General features: G+C 66.5%; 1 long non-coding RNA gene across 1 annotated transcript; it reads left to right on the forward strand.

Moving 5' to 3' along the window:
• The first annotated feature begins 1,604 nt into the window (after window positions 1-1,604).
• On the forward strand, window positions 1,605-15,273 carry LOC115518802. Its single transcript, XR_004343918.1, has 3 exons — window positions 1,605-1,893; window positions 11,768-11,821; window positions 12,129-15,273. It is a non-coding gene; the product is annotated as an uncharacterized LOC115518802 (long non-coding RNA).
• The last annotated feature ends 283 nt before the right edge of the window (window positions 15,274-15,556 follow it).

Genomic DNA, 15,556 nt, shown 5'->3' on the forward strand with positions numbered 1-15,556 from the left:
TGCGGCGGTGGGGGTGACGGGCGCGCCCGGCCCCAGCTGCGAGCCGGCAGGCTGGACGGCCCCTTTGCGGCCTCAGTTTACTCATCCCTAAGACTCAGGGTAGGTGTTCTTCCTGGTGGAGTGTTGGGGACACAAAGTAAATCCCAGAGCACGCGTGGCTTCAGTGAGAGGGCCCAGGGGATGGGACAAAAGTCTTTGCACGCGGGACGCGGCCAAGAAGCACAGTGGTTTATACTTCGCTCAAAGGCAGCAAACTCTCCGGGTGTTTGGGCCGTGCCGGGCTCTTTCCGTGCTGCAGCCCAGCGGGGTCCGGTCCCCTCCCTCCGTTATTTCCCGTTTACGTGTTCTGGTGCTGCGGGAGGGGAGACGGTGAATTGAGGCAGCGTGAGGACTCGTGGGCAGCCTCCGCCCCAAGCGGCCAGGGGCCTTGTCGGCAGCATCTCTGAGGCAGCCGGGAGGGTCTCCGGGCCCCGGGAGCCGGACCCCAGGCCTGCCGTGGCCACGGCCACAGGCTTCCGGTCAGTTCCACAGCCTCGGGGAGACATCCACGTGGGGAGAGGTCTCCGTGATCTGAGCAGCTCTGTGTGGCGGTCCCGGGTCTGTTTGCACCTGCCCGTGGCAGGGGCTGCGTAGGGCCGGCCGGGGGTCCAGACTGGCTGTTTCCCCCGAGGCTCTCTGTCCGCGCCTTCTGCAGTGTTCCGGAACGGCGCCTCCCAACCCACACTCCGCCTGGGACAGCCGCTGCCAGCCCTGAGGGCTCACGGGAGTGGCCACGCCATCGCAGGGGACTGGGCCCCAGTATCCAGATCAAACCTCCTGGGGCCCAGCCCCACCTGGCCCTCGCTGCCGTGCGGTCTCGGGGAAGCCGTGGCCTCTCCCTGGGGTTCTGTCCCCCTCGGCCCCAACAGAAGCGGAAGAGGGAGCCTCTTTTTCTGGCCAAGAAGCGGGCGGGGCGGGGGGTCTGGCTTGGGAACAGACACAACCCACCCCTTGTAAAGATGAAGCCTCTGCACGTAGCCCCCACTGATCTCGCGGGCAGAGAGGGAACGAGGGTGTTTTACGTTCCGTTTGCTTCTGTCCTGCCACGTAAATAAGTAGGCGTAGAGCTATAAAAAGTGCGTACGTTTACGTTGAAGCTTCGAGCAACACAGACGATGCAGAAGAATAAAAACAAACGGCTGAGGAAATTAGGGCAGAGGGAAACTCGAAGTTAGGCCTAGCCGAAGCCAAGTCATGTGTAGAAGTCTGCCGGTTGCCGGTGGGGACCTGTAAATTCAGCTCTGAACTTCTAGCGTCCAAAGCAAAGAGGAAAAGACTATCCCTTGCAGGAAGTGACGTTCAGAGAGCGTTTTCTGCACCAGTGATCCCAAGAGAGCTGCCTGGGGCTGACGCTCCAGGATGCCCCAAAGCCCTGGACCAGGGCGGGTGGAGAGGAGGGCCCTCCCTCACACTCGGCACGGCCGTGGTCCCCTCATCCTCGCCAGCGCCTCACGCGCTCTGTCACTTGACTGTCCCCAACCCAAAAAGCCTAGTTTGAGAGAGAGGCAGTGAGGGGCCCCGGCCGAGCCATCAGGCCTTGCCGAGGCTGATGGCGAACGTCTGTCTCTGGCCCCGAGTCCGCACGTTTGCGGCCCAGAGACGGACGACCCCGGAAAATCGGGGTGTTCCGTTCCCAGTGTTTGGGGCACACGGTCACAGCTGGGGCCCTTGAGGTGACCTCACAGGCGCTCCGGGCAGGGTGGGTCGGGGCAAGGGCACCGCACGTATCCTGGGGGGCTCTTTCCCGAGACTCACATAGCATCTCTCTCCTTCCAGGACTCACCCCTGCGGCCCGTCACCTTGTTCTGCAAGTGACCCCTGACGTTCAGACGACTGACCGTGCACCACCCTCAGGTCAGTGCAGCACCTTGGACATCGAAAGTCAGGGCTCCCCCTCCCCCCAGGTACCGCCCGGGGCCGGGCACGTCTGGAGCGGGACACGCGCACGCACGTAACACGCGTGGAGGCTAGTGGAGGACAGAGGAGCCGGGCCCCGGGAAGCTGGACTCAGGCCCGTCTCTCTGGCTCCCTTCTGCACAGAAGCCGAGGGAAGCTCCTTCTGCAAGGCGCCATCTGCCTCGGGGGTCCGTGGTGGGAGGGCCCGGGCCAGCTGCTGGGGACTGTTGGAAGTGTCTGTGGAGTGGGCAGAGCTCAGGGGCTCAGCAGGTGAGGGGGCCCCGGCCTGCCACTCCCTATCCTGGCGGCCTCGTGGCCCTGGCGGAGGCCTGTCGTGCCCAGAGGCCCCCTGCCCACGCCCCGCGCCGCCCCCCCCCCCCCCCGAGAGCCGGCCCGCGGTGCAGGCCGCAGGACCCACTCGGCTGCCTCCAGCCTCCTGGGGAGTCAGTGGGGCCATGTGGGCCAGACAGGCGTCCCCTCCCCTCCCCCGCTGTTGCCATGGCCAGGGGCAGGCCTGCCTCCCGGGTCTGGGTGGAGAGGACCCCAGGCTGTTGTGTCTGGGCTCAGGACCCCTCTGCCATCTGGGCCTCGTGTGTTTATAGGTCCAGCTTGCCCGCAAGACTCTGCAGACGCGGCCCCCGGGGCTTTTGTGTCTGCACGCAGAGCGGGCGCCAGCCGGTGCCCGAGATGGGGGGGTGGAATGTGGGTGGGGAGAGGGGGAGGCCCCCAGAGGACGTGGGACAGAGGGAAAGGGGGACGTGGGGGGGTTACCAGAGGAAGGGGAAGGACAGAGTGGAGGCAGAGAGAAAGCAGGGCAGGGCACAGGAAGAGAGGAGACACAGAGCAGAGCGACAGGAAGCTGGGTGGGGGGGGGGGTGGCCTGGGGGTGCAGCTGGTCCCAGATGGCCCCAGGGCCTCCTGGGCTGTGCCCAGGGCCATCTGGTCCAGGTGCTTTCCCGGGCGCACGCTGCGACATCCCCCGATGTCCCGCTGGCTGCAGGTAGCCTCCAGGCCCCAAACGAAACCCAGGCCCCCGGAGGTCCGCTCCTCACACAGACGCGGGCACCAGACTCGGGTCCTGAGTCCCCAAGCCCTGACAGACACAAGCAGGAGGCCGCGAGGGTGTGTCCCCAGGACCGTGGGCGGAGGTCGAAGGAGGCAGGGCCGGCCCGCCCGGGAGGCCAGAAGGGCTCTTGGACCAGGACGAGGGGGTCCGTACACAGTAGCCGAGGCCCAGGTGACGTGGGGAGGGTTGTGGGCGGAGAAGGACAGGCCTGGAGGAGCGGGCTCTCCCGGGGCAGGACCTGTACCCCCCCCCCCATACTGTGCAGGGGACAGAAGCCCAGGCCGATGCATACAGCAGGTGCTTGCTCTGTGCTCATCCAGAGCCCGAGTGGTCACCAGGATGACCTTACAGCCCAGGCACTCACTGCAGGGGTGAGAACATGCCCCGGGCCAGAGGGGAGGGCGCCCCTCCCGCGTGCACTCACGCCCTCCTGTAGCCCCAGCATCACCAGCAAGGTGGGGTTCATCATCTCCATTCTGTCCAGCTAGAAACGGAGGCCGGGGGCTGCGAATAGCCCAGCTCTGGCCTCACCTGTGGCCCTGGGGGGTTGTTGGGATGATGGAGCCCCTTCAGGACGCGGGGCTGGGGGCACCAAAGGTTTGTGGGGGGACGGTGACTTGGTGAGTGGGCTCTTTCTGAACTGACCCAGTACTGCTCTCCTTGAGGTGTGCCCAGACTTGGCCCCGAATGGGGAGAGGTCTGGGCACGGGAGGCTCCCTCCGTCTCTAGTCCCTTCCCCTGCACTGAGCCCCTAGTGTCTCCCCCACGCCCGGTGAGGGCAGGAGCCACGGGCCTCTGCTCGGCTCCCAGTGGTGGCCTGCTCTCTGAAGGGACGTGGCCCTGCCCTCCCCGGCACCCCGGCTGCCGTGTTCTTCCGAAGCTGACACAGACGGGGGTTCACGGAAAAGTGAGGCCTGGGGTCACGGGCCCGACACCCCACGGCAGAGCCACGCCGAGGAGCCGTATCTGCCTGCTCCGGGGCTGACCCGAGTCTGACGCTAAATGTCCAGCCAGCCTTGATTCACTCGGAAGTTGAGGCCTTAAAAAATACCTTGCGTCTGGTCTTTTGGTCCCAGTGAAAGTACAGAATGCAGAATGACGGGTTTCATTCGGTGCTTCTTACTGGTTCTGAGCAGCAGCGCGCTGGCCGGGAATGGTTAACCTTGAGACGTGAGGAGAGAAGGAAGCAGCAAACGCTTTGCTGCTCTTTGAGAGAGCCGGGAGAGCCCTGCTCTTCGAGCTCCACCGGGCAAAGCGACTTGCGATTCAGTTCCCGTTCTGGTGCCAGGCCCTGAGCTGGACGCCCCTCCCCCCAGTGCCATCGCTGGTGCTGTCGGCCCTGCTGGGCGGTTGTCTCGGTGCCACTTCCCCGGGGGGGGGGGGGGGGGAGGGGACAGAGGCTCAGGGAGGTCGAGGGGCCAGCCCCAGACCACAAGGCCGCCCAGCAGCAGAGCAGGGGCCTGGCCCCAACCTGCTGAGAAGCACGTCTGTCTGGGTTCCAGGAGCGTGTGGCCTCCCTGAAGCGTCGGGGTCCCCCTGAGCTGTCGGGCTGCTGGATCCTAAGAGGCAGCCTCCCCGGGGGGGCGGGCAGGGGGCCGGGGCCGGGGCCTCCAGCTCAGGCCCTCACCGGAGTGGTGCCCAGGGTGGGCTGGGGGGTGTCGAAAGAGACTGTCCGATAGGGTGCAACCCAAAGTGCCACTTTCCCCCAGGTCTGGGCTTGGCTGGACGCTTGGCCTCGGACCCCCCCTGGTTGGAGGCCTTATTCCCCAGACACTACGGTGCTGGAAGGCCAGCTGGCCGGCTCTGGTGGGAAAAGAGAGGCTTCCACTCTTCAGCAGCCCGATTGCTGTCCCTGTTCCGGCGTGCTCGGGTCCGAGCTTCTCTTCTCCAGCACCACCGACGCTCACCTAGCCTGCCGGCCTCGGAGAATCGGGGACGCCGCAACACCCCGTCACCTTGAGGAAGAGAAGGCAAACATCTCAGAAGTGGGGCTTCCTAGGGTCCCCCAAGTACAGAGGAGTCCGGTCCTTCTTAGCAGCTGTGTGACCCGGGCTCCGTAAGCGGAGACGTCCGTGGGTTTCCGCTCCCCAGTGCCGTAGGCACAGGATGCCTGTCTTTGGCTGTGTGAGCGTGGGGAAGTGCCTTAGCCTCTCTGTGCTGGTCCCTTCTCGGCAGATCAGGCTGTAACGGGGACTGACTGAGGCCCTCAGCGGGATGGACGCAGGTCTGCGCCTGGCATGTCGCACGTGCTGGGGGTTTGCGTTGGCCGCGTGTCCGATGGGGAGCACGTGCCCGGGAAGGGGGACGCGTTTGCAGCAGTATTGGGTAAATGGGGGTCGGACCTGGGCTGTGAGGCTGTCTCATCCCCGTGGGGCAGCTCCCACGGAGAATCTGCTCCCGGGAGCGGTCCTCAGTGAGGACACCGCTTTGTTCACACCCGGCATGTGTAATCAGGACAGCCGTGGTTACGCAGGTGATGGGGACCGTGGCACCTGCCCTCCATGCCGTGCCGTGGCCTAGGGTAGCAGCCACCCTGTAGGAAAGGTGTGGGTCTGCCTTCCCAATCCCACTGTCTTGTTCCTTTATAAAAAAAAAAAAAAATGTTTATTTAATTTTTGAGAGAGTGCGAGTGGGCGAGGGGCAGAGAGCGAGGGAGACCCAGAATCTGAAGGGGCTCCAGGCTCTGAGCTGTCGGCACAGAGCCCGACGCGGGGGCTCGAACCCCCAAGTCACGAGATCGCGACCTGAGCCGAAGTCGGACGTGTAACTAACTGAGCCCCCAAGGCGCCCTTCGCTGTCTTATTTCTTTTTCTTTTTTTTTTTTTTTTTTTCAACGTTTACTTATTTTCGGGACAGAGAGAGACAGAGCATGAACAGGGGAGGGGCAGAGAGAGAGGGAGACACAGAATCCGAAGCAGGCTCCAGACTCCGAGCCGTCAGCCCAGAGCCCGACGCGGGGCTCGAACTCACGGTCCGCGAGATCGTGACCTGGCTGAAGTCGGACGCTTGACCGACTGCGCCGCCCAGGCGCCCCGCTGTCTTATTTCTTGACACAGGCCCTGCCCCTGCCTCTGGATCAGAGTGAGGACCGTCTCCCCGGACCCTTGGCCTCAGTCTGCCCATCTGTAAAGTGGGATTGGCCTGGGCCCAGGCTTTGCCTCTGCACAGGCAGGGAGGGGTGGCCTGTGCCTGGGCCCAGGGCCCCCGGAGCGGTCCTGCGTGTATCTGCCTTCCATCTGGGGTTCGGAGCGAGACGTGCTAAAGGTGCGGAGACCACGGGCAGCACAGAGTCGGAAAGACGTGGGCCCTTGGGGTGTACCCACCGCCCATCGGGCGGTGCGGCAGAGGGGGCTTCCTGTCCAGCGGGCGTTTGATGGGGCAGCGCCTCTCGCCCACAGGACGTGGGCAGGGGCTCCCCAGAGGGGACACGAACAGGAGGTGGGCTGTCACCGGACGGAGGCAGAACAGGAGCCTCGAGGTTTGGGACGCGGCTCGGGGTCCCGTCGGGCAGGGCCCTGGGTGCTGTGGGAGGTCGGGGAGGGGCTGGGGCCGGTCTCCCCGCTGTCCCCGCCCCCGGCGCTGCCCTGGCACGGCCGGTCCTGCCAGCTGTCCCTGCGCCTGCCAGCAATGGGCAGGGAGAAGCCGGCAGCCTGGACCCCGGGGTGGGATGTGCTGGGATGTCCCCGGAATGCGGGCCAGCCCCTCCGGCCATCTGGTCAGAGGCCGCCCCGCCGCCAGGCAAATGAAGACCACCCTTCGAGGGTCTGGGGCAAAGGAGGATTTTCCTGTGGAAGGAGGCCATGAGCCTACACTCTCGCCTGCCTCCCCGCATCGCCGCCCCGAGCCGGGCCATCTCCTCCGTAAGGCGGGAGAGCGTCAGAGCCACCGCCCTGGGCAAGAGCTTCTCCCCAGACCACCCGGAGCCCCTCGAGAGGGTAAGCTCAGGGTGGCGGGAGCTTGGGCAGGAGGAAGCTTCCAGAGAAGGCACTGCCTGCCCCCCCCCCCAACTTTTTCTGGCCAGGTCCCCCTGGGCCTCCACGCAGGACAGGCGGCCGCACTTCCAGAGTGGACGTTACCCCTCCCTGCCGCTGCGGGGCCCGTCCCTGCCCCGGGCTATTGGCTGCCTTTGTCTTTCTGGGGCTCCACAAAATGGCCGCCGCAGCCCTCCGCCATTTTGTGTCTGAGGCAGGCGGGCGGGTGGCCGGCGGGGGAGGAGGGAGGGAGACCACCGCCCGCCCGCCTGCCCCGAGTGGCCTGGACGGAGCCCAGCAGCAGCCCCCGCCCCAGCCCGGCCTTGGCCGCGGCTGCCCTGGGCTTGGCACCAGCCAGAGTCTTGGCAAGGCCGTCCGGGAACCCCGGCCCTTCACCCAGCCCGCCGGCCCCCTCGCCACCCCCCAGCCTCCCCTGACGAGCAGACGGAGATGCTGTAGACCAGAGCCCAGAAGAGCTGTAATTAAAGCCATGCTCCTGGAGGGAGTCCTGGCAGCCACGGGGCCGACACGGACAGTTCTAGAAATGACGCTCGCCCGAGTGGGCGGGGATGGGCTCCCCGGACCCGCCGTGACCAGGGCCCCATCTGTTTCAGGCCACGCTGGGGAGACCAGCGGCCCCCTCAGTCCTGCACCAGCCGCCCTGCCCCCTTACCTGCCTGAGGAGCCTCCGGGCTCCCTGGCTGGGCCTCGGGCTGGGCCCGGGGCTCATGGAGGTCGGTCAGGTTTCCGCTCTGGACGCAGCTACTGCCCGTCCTCAGGAAGCAGGGACGGGGGCCTTCCTGGAGGAGGTGAGCTCTGCAGCCGGGCTTCCCGTGGGGCTGGGGCCAGCTGAGAATTTTCGGTGCACCAGGCTGGGGGTGAGCCCGTTCCAGCCCAGCCCGCTGCCCTACGCAGTCCTCTCTTCCGCGGGACCCACATCCCCCGAACCTCGGCTTCCCTGAAGGGCATTTTCCGGAGCTGGGAGCGACCAGGCGTCTCCCTCCTCGTCAGAGAGCCTCCGGCCTCCTCCCGTGCCTCCTGCTCTCGTTCTGCGCACAGCGTTCTCAAGCTTGCCCCTCTGACGGCACCCAGTGGGTCAGAGGGAGCGCCCTACAGAGGGGAGTCGGTCGGGCAGGAAGTGGGCGCACGGCATCCGGGCAGCCTTGGCTGCGGGGCCTGGGAGCAATATCAGGGAGACGCGGTTGTCCCTGGGCCCGTTCACTGGAGGGACAGGGACTCCACCGGCCTCGGCAGGTGGAAGGGAGCCGCCGGCCTGCCGGGCGTCGATGCCCACCCGTGGTACCCAGCCGTGAGGCCGTCGGAGGGCAGTGGACCTCCTAGAGGAGGTTCGTAGAAACGTCCTCGTAGAGGAGGGAATGGCATTTGAGGAGAGCAGGCGCCTTTTAAAGGGGCTGGTGCGGATTCTCAGGCAGCATGCGGGGTAACGCGGGCGCCGTGGGGGCGAGCCCCGGCCTGTGTTCCCTGCATCGCCGAGGGTCAGTTCCGCGCCGTCGAGGGGTAGAAAGCAGGCGTGCAGCAGGGCAGGGCCCCGGAGCTGCGAGACGGCTTCCCCAGACACCTGTGGCCCAGCCAAGCCCTTCAGGCTGGGAAGGCCGCTGGACGCTGCCCCAGGCCCTTCCCAGACGCTCTCTCCTCGCGGTTCCCAGAGAGAACATTCCATCACCGTGAAGTGAGGTTTGCTCACGCCCCGGCTCCCTCTGGGGAAGGCCTGCCGGACGGGATGGTGGCCCCACGCCAGGCCAGGCGCAGAGCCTCCTGGAGGAGCCGGGAGCCCCGCAGCGGAACGACCGACCGTCTCGGAGGGGGCGGCCGCCAGGTGTGCTGCTGCGGGGCAGGGTTTCGTGCTGGGTGTTTCTAATGGTACGGGTGCGTCCGGTCCCCTCCCTTACCCCTGCTCCTCGCCTCGTGACCCAGACTGTGGCCCGAACTGAGAACATTTCAAGTCCGCGTGCGCCTTTGAGGCTGACGCTGTTGCCTCTGACACCCGACGGAGACACGCTCGGGATCAGAGAGGGCTCTGCGTTCGTGCTTTTCCCTTTGGAGTTTGAGCGAACCCTGGACAGAACAGCCTCCCCGGCCGACGCCTTCTCCCGGGCACAGAGGCACCTTGCCCTTCCTTCTGACAGCCGCCGGCATCCGGGTCCCACTCTACGGGGCGGGCGGCTGAGGCCGGAGGTACCAACTTGCCCACGGCTCGCCGCCAGAGCAGGGGGCCCGGACCGTGACCCGGTGGACCTCCGAGCCAGCTGTCCGCTCCTCCCACCTGCCCACGGCCCCCGGGGATGCAAGTGTGTCTGCAGCGCTGGCCAGCCTCCCCGGGCAGCGCCAGCCCCAGCCCCCCGGCTTCCCAAGTGGTCCTTTCTGGGACCTCCAAACTCGGGCAAATGTGGCAGTGACGGTTCAGCCTCCTCTGTATGCCTGGCCCTCCTCTAGGCTCAGGACATCACGGCAGGCCCGGCCCCTGCCCTGGGGAGCCCTCATTTCCCCAGGCCTGGCCACCTTCACCACGCCAGCTCGGAGGCCTCTGGGGACAGGAAAGCAAGGAGCTGGAGCGGGACAGTCTTCTGAGGCGACAGCCGTGGGGGAAGCTGGACAGGGAAGGTGCCAACGAGAGAACGCTTTGGGGCCCTGAGACAGAAGGAGGGCTGGGGCCGGGGCTCCGTCTGGAGGCGTCACCCACCTGTGTGGCCTTTGCGGCCCAGAGGGAAGCGCGGCCGTGGAAAGAGCCTGGGGCCAGCTCTGGTTTTGCAGGCCCACCCCCCCAGACAGGCTTTTGGGGGCCGTGAGGCCACCGGGCCTCATACTCCCTGAGCGGAGGAGTTGTCTTTAGGTTGGAGGTTTTTCCGTCATGGGTATTTTTGCGTTCATTTTAAGAATTTTACTTCAAAATAATTTGTCCTCGTCGCTGAGTTTCGGCGCCCCATAAATTGTGTGCCGGAGGTGAGGGTCTGGCTGGCTCCCCGCTTCCTGGCCACACCAGGCCCACAGTGGGCACACGGCCCCTGCGCACGTCGGTCAGACTGCCTGGTACGCATGTCTCCTGAACTTTATGGGCCGTGTTTGCAGGGACAGACCCACGCCCCGCCCCGCCCGCCACTGCCCGGGCCCCCGGATGCCACCCCCACAGCTTTTTCCCAGACTCCATTGTTGGCACGGCTTGCCGAGCAGAAACACTGGCCGCTTTATGGGGAGAAACCTAATCGGGGCGGCAGTGGCGGGGGGCAGCCACGGGGGGGCTCCCGGCTCTCAGTGGCCCCGAGCCAAGCCCGAGGTGACTGCGGGGTGACACCGTCTGTCTGCCTCCCTTGCTCCAGACATCCGCCCAGCCCTGAAAGGGCCACCTGCCTGCCGAGGCCTCCCACACACCTGTCCCTGGCCGGCCCGGCCCCTCCCACCGGGGCCCGCCCAGCACCCTGCCCACAAGCGGACACTGAGGGGGACTGGGACGGGGCCGCTGCCCACCACTCTCCCCCGCAGCCCTGTTCAGGGAGCCCCGTTCACAGTGCGCTCCTGCCCCTGCCGCCAGCCCTCCTCCAGGCTGACGGGGAAGGGTCTCTTTGGTCTGTCTCGGGATTCCTCCCCAGGCCGAGGGCGCTGGTGATTCGTGGGACTTGCCCGGCAGGTGGACCCGGCCAGTCTTCCCCTCCAGCTCAGACTCCCCGAGTTGGGGCCTTTTCCCCGCTAGCTCAGAAATGTCTCTGCACATGGGTCACCCACCCAGAAATGTAAACCGTGCCCCTGACCCAAAAAACCCCCTCTCCAGAGCTGTTGGCTAAAGAAAGCCGCGTTTTAGGTGAGCTCTGTTTTGGTAAGGGCAGAGCCAGAGTGGGGACCCTGCTGGGGGTCACGATACCTGCTTCCTGGTCACCTAGAGAAATTTGAAGCAGGCTGTTGAGTATGCAGGAAACACGCCCCAGGCCCCCGGGGAGAGTGGATTCCCGCCTCCTCCGTGGGCACCGCTCCCACCCACAGCACCACCTGCCGCAGGGCCGGGTCTCGCAGACGTGAGCACAGCTGGTCCCAGAGCTGGGATTCCCCTTGGGGGCCTTCCGAGGCTTCCGGGTGGGCAGTGAGAGAGGCCCATGGTACGGGAGATGGGGCCCTCGTGGGCAAGGAGCTGGGACAAGCAGGGCTGTCGTCCCCGGCAGAGAACAAGCAAGGACAGAGACAGATGGGCCGGGCGGCTCAGAGGAGGCCTGCCCTGGGCATTTTTCTTTTCCTTGGAGGACATGTCTTGCTGGCTTCCCCGCCCCCACCCGCCCTTTACGCCAGTCCCGAACGGTCGCCTGGCCGGAATGGGCCAGAACCAGAGGGGACTGTGATCCTTCGAGCAAGTCCTGGCTGAGGCCTCAGGCCGGGTCCTGGGAGCCCTTTCCTCGGGGTTCTGCTCTTGGGAGGACCCCAGGCCTTGCTTGCCACAGGGCAGGAGCCCCCGCCCGCCTAGAGCTCTGGAAAGCGGGGACCTCAGCTCCTCCCTCTTGGGTCCTCCCTACTCCAGGCCCCAGAACATCCGTGCCAGCTTGGCGTGGGAACATCGGTGGTCTTGACCATTCAGGGACAAGCCCTGGTTTCGGTCCTCTCTGACCCAGAGTCGTCCAGCTCACGGCGGCCACGGAGGCCGTTGTCTCCAGGCCCTTGCGGGGAGCGTGTCCCTGGCACTGGAGTGCGGGATGTGAGGGTTGGTGGGGTGTGCCCGGGCAGGAGGCACAGAGCGGCCGCGGGCGTGTTTCTCCCACACCTGATCCTTGTTACTTTTTCTCTAAATCCCCAACAGGTCGAGAAGCGGTGTCCGGAAGGGGGCTTCTGTACACGGTCGGCCTTCCTCGCGGTGAGTGGGTGTCAGGGCGGGGCCTCTGGGCCCAGGCGGTCTCCACCCTGCGAGGCCCCCCCCCCCCCCGCCACCCGCCCCCGCTCTGCCCAACCCAGCCTGAGCCCTCGGGAGGCCTCGCCCGGTCATCCTACGGGAAACAGGCCGGTGAGTCTGTGGCCCCAGCCTCAGACTGGGGCTGGCGTGGGTGCACGCCCAGTGACTCACACGACGGCACGGGTGACCCCCGGTCCCACCGCCCACCTCTGCCGCCGTCCTTGCTCTGGAAGTCTGGCTGAGGAGCTGTCCCCTTGCCCTTCGTCTCCAGGTCCTGCCGTCAGCCACGAGGGTCCTTGGACGGAGATCTAACGGTCCCACTGCCAAACCTTTGCCCAAGCCGTGCCCTGCACCCGAAGCCACGCCTCCTTTTCCTGCCACCTCCGGCACACTCCCCCAGGCGACGCGCTTTGCCCACCCACCACGCGCTTGTGACGCTGTAACCTTTGACGGTTACCGGACGTGGCCCGGAGGAGCCCTGGTCTGTGAGAGCGGATGCAAGCGGGGTGCTCGGCTCTGTCTCTCAGGTGCACCTGCTACCCTCGGGCTCACCCTGCCTGGAGGGCCTCTGGGGCCAGGAATCCTTGAGGGAGCCCCTTGGCTCTGCCCAGCCGTGAACCAGCCCTCGACTGCAATCCTGATGTGCCTCGGCCGCCCGCCACCGGCCCAAGAGGCCACTCGGTAAGTCCAGCCTGGGAGAAGAACAAAGGGAGAACGAAGGAAGCCGAGCGACCTGCTTCTCAGGCTGGGCTGGAGGGCGGGGATGAAGCGGGGGTACGTGTGGTGACCGCCAGGGTGGACCGGGATGAGGGTCTCTTCCCGTCTCCCTGTCTGTCCCCACCCCGCAGGGCCCGGCCCGCGGCCCGGCCTGTTGTGCCGTCTGTGTCTCCCAGCTGGGGCTGGGCCCTCCCTGCAGCCTTAGCACATGGGTGTCTCAGCGGCCGACCCTGGAGCCCAGAGCCCGTGCTCGGGGTCCCTCCCCCTGGGACGTTCGGGGGAGTCCTGGGCTGGGAGCCTTGGCCACTTTTCTCCTCAGCAGTGAGGCCAACAGCGGTCAGTCTCCCCACAGCGCAGTTGGGCGGGCGCCCAGGGTGCTTAGGGGCCGGGCATGAGACCTCCGTCAGCAGCAGGGGGCAAAAAGCCAAGCCCGGCAGAGCCCAAGAGCAAGCCCCCCCGCCCCCACCACATACATGGGGCCGAGGCCCCCACCGGTCTGAGCCTCCGTTTCCTCACTGCAAAAAGGGATCCGTAATCCTAGCTTCACCAGACCCGTGAGGGCCAAATGGCATGGCCCAGCCTGGGGCCTGCCTGGAGGAGGCAGCCTGCTAGGAGGGGTGTGGAAGGAAGCTCAGAGCCCTTATACCGCTGGGCGGAAAGCAGAATGTCGTAACCTCCCCTCTGCCGCCTGTCAGCTGTGTGACCCCGTGAAGGTGAGGTTACCTCTCTGGGCCCCAGTCTGCTCACCTACAAGGTGGGCTGACAGTAGTCCTTGCCTCACCAGCTTTTCCTTGGGGGCCCCCGGCAAGGTGGCGGCCACGGTGGACATTTATCCAGGCCGCCTGTGCCTCCGGGCACTGAATGCCGAGCCCTCTAGGGCCTACGGTTGTGCCCCGGCTGCCTTCCCCAGGGGAGCCAGGTCCCTTTGGAAAGAAAGAACCGCGTCCTGGGATGTCTCCCAAAGTGGGGACAGCTCAGGTCACTTGGAACAGCGGGACCGGACTGACCAGAGTCAATGGGGAAGGCCGCCCCTCCCCCCGCTGCCGCCCAGTGGGTGGAGGGAGCAGGCCCTGAGGCCACCCGCGCGTCTCGGGCAGCCAGAGAGGGGAGGCTGTGCTGTCAGAGGGCGGGCGGCCGGGAGGACACGGCACCTTTTTGCCACATGTTGGCTTCTAAGTGACAGCCTTCCAGTGTCACCCTTGCAGCAGATGTCCCTTGGCCACACGGTGGCCGCTCCGTCCGGATGGGAGTGATCAGTCACCTGTAGCGCTCGCCCAAAGCCACACTGCAGTGCTTGTCCCCTCCCTCTGTCTCCTCTCCTTCTTCCTCTGGTTGGTGGCTTTCTCCTGCGGGACCCCCTCTGCGCGGCGGCTCTGGGGAGTACGCGGTGCCCGGGGCCCCTGCTGGCCTGCCTGCCGGAGTCCCTGAGCCCTCGGCGCCCGCCGGCCTGGCCCCCCCCTCCCCCCCCACAGCTCTCCCGCCCCCTCCAGGAGGTGCCTCTGAAGCCACGAAGCCCGTCCCTGCGTCACGACCGACGGTCCTTTGGGGTGAGGTAGTAGGTTGTATAGTTTGGGGCTCTGCCCTGCTCTGGGTAACTATACAATCTACTGTCTTTCCTGAAGTGGCTGTAATCTCGCCGATGGACAGCACCCGGGACCCTGGCTGGGCGGAGATCCGGGTGCAGGTTGGGGATGGGTAGCGGCCGTGGTAGGGTGGGGGCGGTGGCCGCCGGGCAGGAAGTCGGGCAGGCCTAGGTTCCACTTGCCGTGTGACCTTGGGCAGGTCGCCTTTGACCTCTGGGCTTCACTTCCCCCGTCTGTGAAATGGGGACCAATGAGGATTGAAGATGATACCGTGTAAAGTGTCCAGAGCGGGGCGGGGCTCAAAGCCGACCCCCTCCCCCTCCCTACACTGCACTGAGAGCCGCCCCCGTGGCCGGCCGTGGGCACCAGTGGGGCGCGGCCGTGGACCCAGAAGGACGAGGGGCAGCTGAGACTTGGCTGGGGTTGCGGGGCTGGCCCCCAGGGACTCCCACGGGCGACCTTAGCACACCCCCCCCCCCCCGCCATGTCCTTCCCAGCCTGCCCGGCTCAGCGTCTGGGCTCTGGTCAGCGGTGGGACGTCCCCCAGAGAGGGAGGCCGAGGCCGCCCCATTCCTCCCCACTCGCCATTCCAGGCAGGAAGGCGGGAGGAAGGCTCCCCGGAGTCTGGCCCCTTGGGGACACACGCTCCCTAACCCCCCCCCCCGCCCCCGCCCCCGACAGCTCGTAGGTGGATGGCGTGGGCCTCACTGTGTGTGGGGAAGCCCACGGGCCATCTGCGTCGTCACTCCTGCCCTGCACCTGCCCAGCCTTCCAGCTCGGCTCCGGTGGCCGCAGACCACCGGGCGGGGGCCGGGGCTGGGCGCGGGGCAGTGGCGGGACATCGGAGCCTCCCGCTCCCCGGGCACCGGCGGGGTGAGGTAGTAGGTTGTGTGGTTTCAGGGCAGTGATGTTGCCCCCTCGGAAGATAACTATACAACCTACTGCCTTCCCCGAGGAGCCCAGCGACACGTGCCCGCGGGAGGGCCGCCCCCTCGGCCGGCAGGCGACTCCGGGGCCCCGAGCGACGGGCCGGGCGGGCGGGAGGCTGCAGCGTGCGCTGCTCGACTTCAATAAAGGCTGTTCTGATGTGACTGGAATCACGCCTTGTTCGTTCCCGAAGCCCTGGAACCGGGTGACGAAGGTGGGCGCATCGGCCGTGGAGGAGTGTGTGTGTGTGTGTGTGTGTGTGTGAGACTTGGCTGGGGAGCTGGATGCGGGCTGTTGGGGGTCCCCGGCCTGCCCCCTGCCTGTCCGTGGCCTTTCCAACGGGTTCGGTCCCGGACCCCGGGCCCCAGCCCGTCGCCCTCACGCCCCTTTGAGCACAGGCCCCAGATGTGTCTCTCAGCCCCCATCCTGTAGAGAGGACCCCTAGGAGCCCCTTGCAGGGTGGAGCCCAATC

Source organism: Lynx canadensis, chromosome B4 (assembly GCF_007474595.2).
Source record: "Lynx canadensis isolate LIC74 chromosome B4, mLynCan4.pri.v2, whole genome shotgun sequence".
In the NCBI taxonomy this organism is placed as follows: Eukaryota; Metazoa; Chordata; class Mammalia; order Carnivora; family Felidae; genus Lynx; species Lynx canadensis.